Genomic DNA, 14054 nt, shown 5'->3' with positions numbered 1-14054 from the left:
GCAATCTATGCCTTCTGGGTTCAAGTGACTGTCCTGTCTCAACCTCCCAAGTAGCTGGGATTACAGGCTTGTACCTCCACGCCCGGCTGTTTTGTATTTTTAGTAGATACCGGATTTCACCATGTTGGCCAGGCTGGTCTTGAACCCCTGGCCTCAAGTGATCCACCCCTCTCCGTCTCCCCAAGTACTGGGTTTACAGGCATGAGCCACTGCGCCCAGCCAAAAATGTCAATAATTTAATTCTTTGGTCCAAAATCTGCTTGCAATCATCCATTGCCATCTGAATATACCATTAGACATGGAAGTAGACAAAAAATCATAAGCACATTTGGGTTTTTTCCCTTATTTTTTACATAAAGGGCAACTTCAATTTTCTCAAGGTACTGCAGTGCCACAGTCAGGAATAAAAGTTAACATGTCTTTAAGGAGGTAAAGCCTCCATCTCTTCCTATTTCACTCTGCTGCCCTGAAACCACAGGGAATGAGAGAGAAACTTCATGAGAAACTTTGTGCTCTCAGAAAGCATTCTAATGCTAAGAGAGCACTCTAATGCCCTTCCCTGTGGGCATGGAGCATGCCATCTGACCGCTGAAACCACTGCTGTGCCCAGCAAGACACCGATGCAGCCTGAGGGCCAAAGTGGGACCCCAAGTTTGGTTTACAGGCCCACATGTCAGATGTGGGAAAAAGGATCCTATCTCACAGTTCACCCAGTGTAGGTGAATTTCTTTATAACCTCAGAAGCAAAAAGAGTGGGGGTTCTGCCAGCAATCTCTGCCCTCTCTGCCACAGCCCCTTCTGAAGTGAGACCATCACAGTATCTTATCTGAAGAACTCCAAGGAAAAGGCAATAGTCTATTTACACAAATTAAGCCAGCTAAACCAGCTCTTTCTACAGTAAGATGATAAAATTTAGATATCTGAGGAGAGGTCATAGAGGTCACAGCTTTCAGTTCTTATGAGTTGTTTTCTTAAGGGTTAAATGAAAAAGTTAAAGCAAATATTGTTATGCATGGGACAGCTTAGCCTTCTTGACCACAGTATGAGAACACCTCAGCAATGAGAAGTTACGGCCAAGGCCACCCTGTACCATCAATCTCTTCAGAAGAGCCATTTGGAAAAACTGAGAGATGCTGCTCTCCTTGGAAGGCAAATGAGTTCTGCATATTTTCATAGGTCTTCCTTACTTTTTTTCTTTTTTTTTTTTTTTTTTTTTTTTGAGATGGAGTCTCGCTCTATCACCCAGGCTGGAGTGCAATGGTGTGATCTCGGCTCACTGCCACCTCCACTTCCTGTGTTCAAGTAATTCTCCTGCCTCAGACTCCCGAGTAGCTAGGATTACAGTTGCCCACCATGATGCCTGGCTAATTTTTGTATTTTTAGTAGAGATGGAGTTTCACCATGTTGGCCAGGCTGGTCTTGAACTCCTGATCTCAGGTGATCCCCTCCCCTCGGCCTCCCAAAGTTCTGGAATTACAGGTGTGAGTCACCACACCCAGCCAAGGTCTTCCTTACATTTCAAATGTCATCCTTGCTTCTTTTCAAATAAGTAAAGAGGGTTAATTCCCTTTCACTCAAAATGGAGCTGTTGGCCAGGCTCAATGGCTCACGCCTATAATCTCAGCACTTTGGGAGGCCAAGGCAGGAATCTGCCTTGAGGCCAGGAATTCGAGACCAGCCTGGCCAATATGGTGAAGCCCCTGTATCTACTAAAAATACAAAAATTAGCCAGGCGTGGTGGCAGTTGCCTGTAATCCCAGCTGCTTGGGAGGCTGAGGCAGGAGAATCCCTTGAACCCGGGAGGCAGAGGTTGTAGTGAGCCAAGATCGTGCCACTGCACTCCAGCCTGGGCAACACAGCAAGACTCTGTCAAAAAAAAAAAACAAAAACCTGAGTTGTAACAATTCAGGGTGATTATATGCAAGGCCCGCTTCTCATGGATTCCAGGAAGTGGGAAGCAAGTTATTGCTAAAAGACAGAGGCCCCAAGATCTCAATAAGGCCAACATGTGCATTCCAGGTACCACACCTGACATGTCCATGCTGAGTGACCCCAAGACCCCTGAGTCACCTTACATAATTCAACAGCCCTTACTCTTCAAGCAAGATCCCAACAGCCACCAGACCTGGCAAACATTTTATTTTTCTTTCCTGAAGAAGCATAGGAAAAGATTTTTGGCCTAAGCTTTTAGAGTGGTCAGCTTCACTGTCGCCTAGAGCCAGCATTGTGAACCTACTGTCCCTATTCATAGCCATGATGCTCCTACTGAACCCCATGTCCCTGAGGCCTCCTGTGACCAGAGCTAGAACTTTCTGAACTGAGCTGCCATTTTCCAAATCTATCAGGGCTTGCCAAATCCCTATGCCTTCACCCACGCTGTTCCTGAGCCCACAGTCTGCCTCTCTGGAATACTACCATCACTAGAGACATTCTCTAATGTCCAATCAGAAAGTGACTCCTCTCCATTTATTCCTACAGTTCTTTATGCCTGCAGTAACAAAATATTACCAGGCCATACGATAGTTTTTTGTTTTATGGTCTCCTTTTTCTGATAAGCCTGAGCAAGTCTGTGCTCAGGAACCAAGACTCACTTCCTTTTGTGCACCCAAAGGCTATCACAGCACGTAGCATGTAGTGGGTGCTTAAATGTCAGTTGAAAGAACTGGTGAGTTTTAGATGAAGGATATCATGGTGTCCAGGGTGCTATTCTCTCAACTTTTATGTAGGCTTGGAATTTTTCAAAGGTGAGTGTTGTATGAAAGGAGAGACTGGTTAGTACTCCCCTTGACAAGGATGGAAGAGGCCCTCAGGCCTGACAACTAACATGCAGTTAAGACATTTCCACCTATTTTGTGGCACCTAAAGCATCATTTTTAAGCTGGATGTGGTGGCTTATGCCTGTAATCCTAGCACTTTGGGAGACCAAGGTGGGAGGATTGCTTGAGGCCAGGAGTGCAAGGCCAACCTGGCCAACATGCTAAGAACCCATTTCTCTCTCTTTTTTTGTTTGTTTGTTTGTTTGTTTGTTTTTTAAAAAGAAAAAAGACATAGAAAAAAGATGAGAGGCTGAGCATGGTGGCTCACATCTGTAACTCCAGCACTTTGAGAGGCCAAGGTGGGAGCATCACTTGAAGCCAGGAGTTCACATCAGTCTGGGCAACAGAGGGAGACCCTGTCTCAGGAGAAAGAAAAGAAAGGAAGGAAGGAAGGAAGGAAGGAAGGAAGGAAGGAAGGAAGGAAGGAAGGAAGGAAGGAAGGGAGGGAAAGAAAAGAAAAAAAGAAAGAAAGAAAGAGAAAGAAAGAAAGAAAGAAAGAAAGAAAGAAAGAAAGAAAGAAAGAAAGAAAGACAAAGAAAGGAGAAAGGAAGGGAAGGGGAGAAAGGAAGGAAGAAAGGAAGAAAAAGAGAGAGAGAAAGAAAGAGAAAGAAAGGGAAGGGAAAGGGGAAGGGGAAGGGGAGGCAAGGGAAGGGAAGGGAAGAGGGAGGGAGGGAGGAAGGAAGGGGAAAAAAGTGACGAAGGAAGATGAATTGAAAGGAGGTCCCTAGAGTTCTGTGTCACAGCACTTAGGATGTTCAATCTGATGAGCTCAGTCCTTCCCCCAGGGCAGCAGTCCTACTGGAAAGCCCCATGGAAAGGGGTTCTGTCTGCATGTGAGTGTGCATTGGAAGGGGTAGGGCAGGATTACTGGAATACAATATCTCAGCTTCTGGGAGGAGGAAAGGGGTTGCTCCTGAGCCTTGGGTCTGCTCTCTGCACACATGCCTGCCAGCACATCTGCCCAAGGAAGCCTTGAATTAGTATGTTGGAGAGCAAAAATCTGAGATCTAGAACTCTTCCCACTCAATTCCTCAATACACAGCTAGCAGGTGTGCAAATCCTGCCCCTTGGAAGTGGCCACTGGTGATACCACAGCAAGGCATCTGGTTCCATAAGTGGGTCTCTGTAGGTCTCTAAGCCTTATTTTCTCAGGTTGAGACTCTTCTGCCACCAGGCTATGCCTACTAATCCGAGTAAGTCAAGACCTCTCTCCCCTAAATTGTCATCTCTCTTTTGTCAATGTCAGCAGCCACAGAGGAACCCTCGGGGAATCTTAACACTTACCTTGAGAATTTTTACTTAATAAAACGATTAGCTATCAGCTACTGGGTTCCAATAGCCTGACATCCTGCTAAGCACTAATGTTAATAATAGCATTAGATATTTGTTGAGTGCTATATGCGGTTAGTGCTATCTAAATTTCCTCATGGAATCCTAATATTGATCGTTCCTGAGCAGTGATATCTCCATTCTACACATAACAAAACTGAGACACAGAGACGCCAAGACTGGTAGAACCAGAATTCAAAGTTACGCCTCTGTCTCCAAAAACTGTGCCCTTTATACATTATGCTCAACTTCTTTTCTTAGGCAATTTAATTTGAAATGGATGAGTATTTTAAGCTCAAAATATGTTGAAAAGTGGGCAAAATTTAACCTCCTGAAAACGGTGAGGTTTCTATTCTCTTGAAGAGGCCCACACATATTATTCCTTTTCTTCAGCGTTAACACAATCCTAAACAGGTTAGGCCAGTGATGCTGCCCCCCAAACCTCCAGGACCATACAATGCTGCCAATAAAGGGGCTACAGGTAATCCCAGCATGTTTGCCCCCAAAGCTCTGGGCATTAAGAATGGCTGGGAGGGGTCAACAATGGGTTTGAGAACAAAATAACTCAAAGTTCAGCACCATAAGATAGGGCAGGGAAAAATAAATAAATAAAAGATGGCCAGGCAAGGTGGCTCATGCCTATAATCCCAGCACTTTGGGAGGCTGAGGCAGGCAGATTGCTTGAGCCCAGGAGTTCAAGACCAGCCTGGGCAACATGGTAAAACTTGGCCTCTATGAAAAATAAAAATAAAAAAAAATAGCTCAACATGGTGCCATGCGTCTGTAGTCCCAGCTACTCCAGAGGATTGCTTGAGCCTAGAAGGCAGAGGTTGCAGTGAGCCGTGATTGTACCACTGCACTCCACAGATTGAGACCCTGTCTCAAGAAAAAAAAAAAAAAGATAACTCAAGGTTTCCTTCTCAGCTCTAACATTTGCTCTATGACATCAACTAAATCACAGTTAAATTTATTGTCCTATTTCTTAGCCCCCAATTTAGCAAATGGCCTTAGCTATACTTGTGTTATATGTTGTGCTAGTCATCTGGAGGATTAAAAATCAGTAATTAATATGCAAATATTTTAAAAACTAAAAACAATTGTGTAGATCTTGAAATATGTATACAGACATTATTATATAAGCCACAGGTTATATTAATCTAAAACCTACATTTACATTTATATGTGCACAGCAAGTCATTCAGATAGACATGTGACCGGTTAACAGGGATTTTGTGTGGTTTGGTTCTGGGAATGTTGGCGTTTGTTTCTCTTAGTTTTCTTTTTCTTTTTTCTTTTTTTTTTTTTTTTTTGTGATGGGGTCTCACTCTGTCTCCAGGCCGGAGTATAGTGGTGCAATCTCAGCTCACTGCAACCTCTGCCTTCCAGGCTCAAGCAATTCCCTGGTGTAGCTGGGACTACAGATGCATGCCACCATGCAGGGCTAATTTTTTTTTTTTTTAATTTTTTGTAGAGATGAGGTTTTGCCATGTTGACGAGGCTGGTCTCCAACTCCTGATCACAAGTGATCAACCCACCTTGGCTTCCCAAAGTGCTGGGATTACAGGCATGAGCCACCAAACCAGGACTTTTTCTCTCACTCTTGCTTACCCAAATAATTTCTTTCAATTTATTTATATTAATTCTAAAGTAAATGGGCTGGGTGCTGTGGCTCACACCTGTAATCTCAGCACTTTAGGAGGCTGAGGCAGGCAGGTCGCTTGAGGCCAGGAGTTCCAGACCAGCCTGGCCAACATGGCAAAATCCTATCTCTACTAAAAATACAAAAAATTAGCCGGGTGTGGTGGCATGCACCTGTAATCCCGGCTACTTGGGAGGCTGAGGCGGGAGAATCACTTCAACCCGGGAGGCAGAGGTTGCGGTGATGAGCTGAGATCGCGCCATTGCACTCCAGCCTGGGCAACAAGAGCGAAACTCCGTCTCAAAAAAAAAAAAAAAAAAATTGCATTCATCTCAAAAGGACATAGCCAATTTAAATAAGTCCCTACTTGTCAACAACATATCCATTTTGTGGAGCACGGTGGCTCCCGCCTTTAATCCTAACACTTTGGGAGGCCGACACAGGTGGATTGCTTGAGCACTCGGATTGCTTGAGCTCCGTAGTTCGAGACCACCCTGGGCAATACGGTGAAACCCCATCTCTACTAAAATACAAAAAGTTAGCCGAGTTTAGTGGCAGGCACCTGTAGACCCAGCTACTCGGGAGGCTGAGGCAGGAGAATCATTTGAACTCTGGAGGCAGAGGTGGCAGTGAGCTGTGATGATGCCACTGCACTCCAGCCTGGGTGACAGAGTAAGAATCTGTCTCAAAAAAAAAAAGTGCCCATTTCCACATTAAAAGGGATAATAACTACATTGGATTGAAGCACATCAAATATGTTTAAGTCTTTTAAATCATAATGATACTCAAAACCAAATACAACTAGTTCACCTGTGGAAATACAAAGGAACCATTATTTTGAAAACTGGTAGAGAAAGCATTTAATCTGCCCTTGCTATATAAACAAGATCTCAGGGCAATTGCAGAGTTGAGGAAGAAGATTTTCTTAATTGAGGTATTCCAGCTCACAAAGGAAGAAGTGATAAAATTCATCACCATTTTGCAAGCCCTAATGAATTCGTTATCTAGGCAATGACCCTCAATGGCTACAAACTTAAAAACACAGACATCTAGACATTATACACCTCCTGAGGGAAGTATATGTGTATATAAGAGATCTTGATTTTTATAAAATCTGAATTTTATCAAGCCTAAAGACCTGTCAACTTACAAGAAAAACAGTTCATAGGTGAACATGTACATCAGATATCAGACTCTACGGACTCTACAGGGCTAACAACCACTTTCTTCAGCATCATTCACAACAATAAATCTAGACATATTAAATCTAAATTTAAAAAAAAAGGAAAAAAGCCCCGCACATTTATAAGAAAACTGGGAAAAGGTGATTGCTGACTGGGTATTTAATGAAATCAAATATATCTTTTTAGGTGTAATCAGAGGGTTTTTTTTTTCTTTTTTTTTTGAGACAGAGTCTCACTCTGTCGCCCAGGCTGGAGTGCAGTGGTGTGATCTTGGCTCACTGAAAGCTCCACCTCCCGGGTTCACACCATTCTCCTGCCTCAGCCTCCTGAGTAGCTGGGACTACAGGTGCCCACCACCACGCTCGGCTAGTTTTTTTGTATTTTTAGTAGAGACAGGGTTTCCCCGTGTTAGCCACGATGGTCTCGATCTCCTGACCTTGTGATCCACCCACCTCGGCCTCCCAAAGTGCTGGGATTACAGGTGTGAGCCACCGTGCCCAGCCCACAGTTTGTTTTTTAAAAAAGTTCTTATCTTTTAGGATGCATACTGAAATATTTACAAATAATTTTTATTTCTAAGATACAACTGGAAACAAGAAGGTTTGAAATGACTCTTCAAATACCTGGCCAACATAGACTTTTTTTTTTTTTTAACTTAAAGACAGTCTCACTATGTTGCCCAGACTGGACTTGAACTCCTGGGCATAATCAATCCACCTGCCTCAGCCTCCTGAGCAGCTGGTACTAGTGCATGCCACCACTGGCTTAACAGAGGCATTTTTAAAGTTGGTCAACATTATTTAGGTAATAAACATTCTTATATGGCTTATAAATCCACTGTGCAGACAAATGCAAACAAGATATTTTCAGCACATGCAGTATTTTTGAAGTGTTAATCTCACATTTTTTACAAATTATCAAAGAAACAGACAAAACTGAAATTTTAGGAAGTAAGCACAATCATACATTACTGGTAGATGCATATATCAGAGCAGCCCCTTAGGAGAGCAATTTGATAATATATATAAAGAGTTAAAAACCTCTATACTCTTTAACCCAGTAATTCCACATCTGGAAATAATTTGAACTATAAAAAAAAATGCACCAAGATATTCATTGCAGCATTTTAGATAATATCCCTAAATTTAAAATAACTCAGTCTTGCAGTAGGAGAGGGTTTACAAATCTTGAATCTACATTACACATCAGAAATTGTATTTATAATGATTTTTAGTAATGTAAAATATTTTTTATGTTAAATAAAAGGTGATGCAATATTTGTAAAATGTTTGTAACTATATATTTTTACTTATAATATTTAATTTTAATTTTGTTTCACACTTAAAGTCACATATAAAAGAATTGGCGATTTAGAAATGTTGCTTTTTCCCCACTCATTTTACGAAAAAAATTTAAGCTCCTCACAAGCATCATGAAAACTGTATCTTCTCTGTTAAATGACATTTTTTTAGAGTAGACTTTTCTTGACATTTTTACACACAGTATTAAGTCACGGGTTTATTGCTCAATAGGTGAACACAGGCATGTATGCACTACCCAAAAAGGAAATCAAACAACTGTCAACACCCTAAATTCCCCTTAAGTCGTCCCCTTTCCCCTTTCCATCACTACCTACAAAAAGTAACCATTATCCTAACTGTCATCGCCGTAAGTTTTGCCTAATTTTGAAGCATATAAATGGAACCATGCACTATGTACCTCTTTGTGTGTGTTATCTTTCGCTTAATGTAATATTTGTGAGATTCATGTACATTGCTGTATTCAACAGTAGTTCCTTCTTCTTGCTGTGTAGTATTCATTGTATAAATATAGCATATTTATATGTTCTGTTGAACATTTTTTTTTTTTTTTTTTGAGACGGAATCTTGCTGTGTCACCCAGGCTGGAGTGCAATGGTGCAATCTCAGCTCACCGCAACCTCTGCTTCCCAGGCTCAAGCAATTCTCCTGTCTCAGCCTCCAGATTAGCTGGGATTACAGGTGCATGCCACCATGCCCGGCTAATTTTTTGTATTTTTAGTAGAGACGGGGTTTCACCATGTTCCCCTGGCTGGTCTCAAACTCCTGAGCTCAGACAATTTACCTGCCTTGGCCTCCCAAAGTGCTAGGACTACAGGCATGAGCCACCATGTCCAGCCTGCTGATGAACATTTTATTGTTTCTAGGTTTTGGCTATTACAAAAAGGTGCTTTAATGAACATTTTTCTATGTGTCTTTTCTTACACAGATTTACACACTTCTGTTGGGTATATGCCTAGGAGAGGAATTGTTGAATGTAAGGTGTGCATGTGTTCATTTTTATTAAATCCTGACTCAAAGTTTTCTGAGGAGCTGTGCCAATTTACACTTTCATGAGATGTATATGAGAGTCCCAGTTGCTCCACATCTTCACCAACACTTGGTGTTGTCAGTCACTGTAATTTTTGTCATTCTGGTAGGAGTCTTGTTAGGTATGCTATTGTGGTGTTTTGTTGTTGTTGTTTTGTTTTTTGTTTTTTGTTTTTAGACAGAGTCTCACTCTGTCGCCCAGGCTGGAGTGCAGTGGCAAGATCTTGGCTCACTGCAACCTCCCCCTCCTGGGTTCAAGCGATTCTCCTGCCTCACCCTCCCGAGTAGCTGGGATTACAGGTGTGTGTCACCACACCTGGCTAATTTTTTAAATTTTTGGTAGAGACAGGGTTTCTCCATGTTGACAAGGCTGGTCTTGAACTCCTGACCTCAAGTCATCCGCCTGCCTCGGCCTCCCAAAGTGCTGGGATTACAGGCGTGAGCCACCATGCCAGGCTGCTGCTGTGGTTTTAATTTTCATTTTCCTTATGATTAATGAAGTTGAAAACTTTCATGTGTTTATTGGCCATTTGTGTGTGTGTATGTGTGTATAGATAGATAGATAGATAGATAGATAGATAGATAGATAGATAGATAGATAGATTTTTTTTTTTTTTTTTGAGTTGGAGTCTCACTCTGTCACCCAGGCTGGAGTGCAGTGGCATGATCTCAGCTCACTGCAAACTCCACCTTCCAGGCTCAAGTGATTCTCCCGCCTCAGCCTCCCAAGCAGCTGGGATTACAGACATGCACCACCATGCCCGGCTAATTTTTGTATCTTTGTAGAGACAGTGTTTCACCATGTAGGCCAGGCTGGTCTCAAACTCCTGACCTCAAGTAATCCACTCCCCCTTGGCCTCCCAAAGTGCTGGGATTATAGGCGTGAGCCACTGCGCCCAGAATTTGAATATCTTTTGAGTGATGTGCCCATTCATGTCTTTTATACGTTTTTCTCTTTATTTGTTAATCTTTCAAAAAATATTTTTTAAGAAATGGGGTCTCCCTAAGTTACCAAGGCTGAACTTGAACTCCTGGGCTCAAGCCATCCTCCCACCTTAGTCTCCAAAGTAATTGGAACTGTAGGATACACCACTACCCATGGCTCCTTTTGCATATTTTTCTGTTAATTTGTCTTTTTTTTTTTAATTTGTAGGAGCTTTTTAATATTCTGAATGCATGTCATTTGTATGATACTTTTTTTATAAATATCTTTTCCCAAGATTATCTGTGTCTTGAATGGGGAAAAGTCGAACACCTTTCCTCTAAGAACTGGAACAAGGAAAGGATGACCACTTTCACATTTTTCCCCATGTTTATTACAGCATGACTGACAATAGCCAAGATATGGAAACAGGCCAGACAGAATGTCTCATGCCTGTGATCCCAACACTTTGGAAGGCCTAGACAGAAGTTCGAGAACAGCTTGGGCAAGATGGTGAGAGCCTGTCTCTAAAAAAATAAAAATAAAAATCAGCCAGGTATAGTGGCACATGCCTGTAGTCCCAACTGCTCAGGAGGCTGAGGTGGATGGACTGCTTGAGCCTGGGAAGTCAAGGCCACCGTGAGCTATGATTACACCACTGCACTCCAGCCTGAGACCCCGTCTCAAAAAAACCCCACAAATTAAAAAAAAAAAAGATATGGAAACAACCTAAATATCCATCAACAGATGAACAGATAAAGAAAATATGGAAATTATCCAGGGCATGGTGGTGCATGCCTGTAATCCCAGCTACTTGGGAGACTAAGACAGGAGGATGGCTCAAGCCTAGAAGTTCAAGTCCAGCCTGGGCAACATAGTGAGATCCCATCTCTTAAAAAAACAAAGAAAGAAAATATGGCATGTTTACCTGATGGAATATTATTTAGCCTGAAAAAAAAGAGAAGAAAATCTCTTTTTTTCTTTTTTTAAAATTCTTTTATTTTTATTTTTTATAGAAACGGGTCTCACTATGTTGGCTAGGGTTGTCTCGAACTCCTGGCCTCACGCAATCCTTCTACCTCAGCTTCCCAAAGTGCCGGGATTACAGACATGAACCACCATCCCTGGCCAAAAAATGGAAATCTTGCCATTTGTGACAATAGAGATGAACGTGGACGACATTATGCTAAGTGAAATAAGCGAGCTGCAGAAATACAAATAGTGCATGATTTTACTTATAAATGGAAATTAAATTAGTCAAACTCAAAAACAGACAGTAGAATGGTGGTTGCCATGTGCTGGGGAGAGGGTGAAATGGGACAGTGTTGCTTCAAGCAGTACGAAATTTCAGTTATGCAGGAAGAGTAAGTTCAGGGGATCTAATGTACAGCAATGTGACTATGGTTAATAATAGTGTATTATATACTCGAAATTTACTAAGAAGTATCAAGAAACAAAATTACAACAAATTTAGTTTAAATATCTCAGTTGTCTTACTTGTGATTCTAGAATCAGTCAATGCTTCATTCCATAAACTAGAATAAGTGTTCTCTCACTTTCACTATTCTTGTTCAAAATAGTACTGAAAGTCTTAAACAAAGCAATCAGACAAGATAAAGAAATAAAAAGCATCCAAATTAGAAAAGAAGTAAGTCAAATTGTCACTCTTTGCAGATTACATGATCTTATATATAGAAAAACCTAGACTCTATCAAACAACTCTTAGAACTCGTAAACGAATTCAGTAAAGTTGCAGGATATGAAGTCAACAGACAAAAAGTAGTAGCATTTCTATATGGCAACAATAAACTAGCTGAAAAAGAAATCAAGAAAGCAATCCTATTTACAATAGCTACAAAAATAAAACTAAATAGCTAGGAATAAATTTAACCAAGAAGGCAAAAAATCTCTACAACAAAAACTGCAAAACACTGATGAAAGAAATTGAAAAGGACACAAACCACTGGAAAGACATCTCATGTTCATAGGTCAGAAAAATTAATATTTCTAAAAGGACCTTATACCCAAAGCAATCTAGAGAGATACAATGCAATCTCTATCAAAATACCATGACATTCTTCACAGAAATAGAAAAACGTCTTAAAATTCACATGGAACCACAAAAGACCCAAATAGCCAAAACAACACAAAGCAAAATAATAAAGCGGGCATGGTGGCTCATGCCTGTAATCCCAGCACATTGGGAGGCTGAGGTGGGAGGATTGCTTGAGCCCAGGAGTTTGAGACCCGCCTGGACAACATGGTGAAACCCCATCTCTACTAAAAATACAAAAAATTAGCCAGGTGTGGTGGTGCACACCTGTAATCTCAGCTACTCTGGAGGCTGAGGCAGGAGAATCGCTTGAACCTGGGAGGTGGAGTTTGCAGTGAGCCATGATCGCACCCTACACTCCAACCTGCATGACAAAGAGAGACCCTGTCTCAAACAATTTAAAAAAAAAAAAGAAGAAAGCTGGAGGCATCACACTATCTGACTTCAAAATACACTACAGAGCTATAGTAATCAAAACAGTGTGGCACCGGTATTAAAGACAGACATATAGACCAATGAAACAGGTAGAGAGCCCAGAAATAAGTTAATGTACTTATAGCCAACTGATTTTCAACAAAGGCACCAAGAACATATATTGGAAAATGAATATCTTCTTCAATAAACGGTGCTGAGAAAACTGGATATTCATATGCAGAAAAATAAAACTAGATCCACCTGTCTTTCATCATATACAAACATCAACTTTAAATAGATTAAAGCTTAAATGTAAGACCCAAAACCGTAAAGCTATTAGAAGAAAACACAGGGAAAATGCTTCAAGACATTGGTCTAGGCAAAGATTTTATGGCTAAGACTTCAACAGCACAGGCAACAGAAACAAAAATAGACAAATACGACTATATCAAACTAAAAAGCTTCTGCACAGTAAAAGAAACAACAGAGCAAAGAGACAACCTGTCATATGGGAGAAAATATTTGCAAACTATTCATATGACAAGGGACTAATACCCAAAATATACAAGGAATTCAAACAACTCAACAGCAAAAAAAAAAAACAAACCAGAAACAAACAAAAAAATCCCATTAAAAGGTGGACAAAGATCTGAATAGATATTTCTCAAGAAAAGACATACAAACAGATATGTGAAAAAATATTCAGCATCATTAATCATCAGAGAAATGCAAATCAAAACCACAGATTTTCATCTCAACCCAGTTAGAATGGCTATTATCAAAAAGACAAATAAATGCTGGCGAGGATGTAGAGAAAAGGGAACTCATACACTGTTGGTGGGAATGTAAATTAGTACAGCCTTTATGGGAAACAGTATGGAGGTTTCTCAAAAAACTAAAATTAGAATACCAAATACCATATGATTCAGTAATTCACTACTAGGTATTTATCCGAAGGAAAGGAAATCTGTATGTCAAAGGGATACCTGCACCCTCATATTTATTACAGCACTATTCACAATAGCCAAGATATGGAATCATTCTAATCACCAACAGATGAATGGATAAAGAAAACGTGATATATATACACAATGGAAAACTATTCAGTCATAAAAAATAATAAAATCCTGTCATTTGCAGCAACATGGATGGAACTGAAGATCATTATGTTAAGTAAAATAAGCCAGGTATAGAAAGGCAGATATTACATGTTCTCACTCATATGTGGGAGCTAAAGAAGTTAATCTCATGGAGGTAGAAAGCAGAGTGAGAGATACCAGAGGCTGGAAAGGGTGAGGAACACGGATGAAGACAGATTGGTTAATGGGTACAAACATACAGTTAGACAG

General features: G+C 40.9%; 1 non-coding gene across 1 annotated transcript; it reads left to right on the top strand.

Annotated features, from left to right (window-relative positions):
• Window positions 1-2748: 2748 nt before the first annotated feature.
• Window positions 2749-2875, top strand: LOC115931487 (U6atac minor spliceosomal RNA). Its single transcript, XR_004067970.1, has one exon. It is a non-coding gene; the product is annotated as a U6atac minor spliceosomal RNA (small nuclear RNA).
• The last annotated feature ends 11179 nt before the right edge of the window (window positions 2876-14054 follow it).

This window comes from Gorilla gorilla, chromosome 17, assembly GCF_029281585.2.
Source record: "Gorilla gorilla gorilla isolate KB3781 chromosome 17, NHGRI_mGorGor1-v2.1_pri, whole genome shotgun sequence".
NCBI classification, from domain to species: Eukaryota; Metazoa; Chordata; class Mammalia; order Primates; family Hominidae; genus Gorilla; species Gorilla gorilla.
The sequence above is the reverse complement of the archived record's forward strand: the minus strand, read 5'-3'. Positions and strand labels throughout refer to the sequence as shown.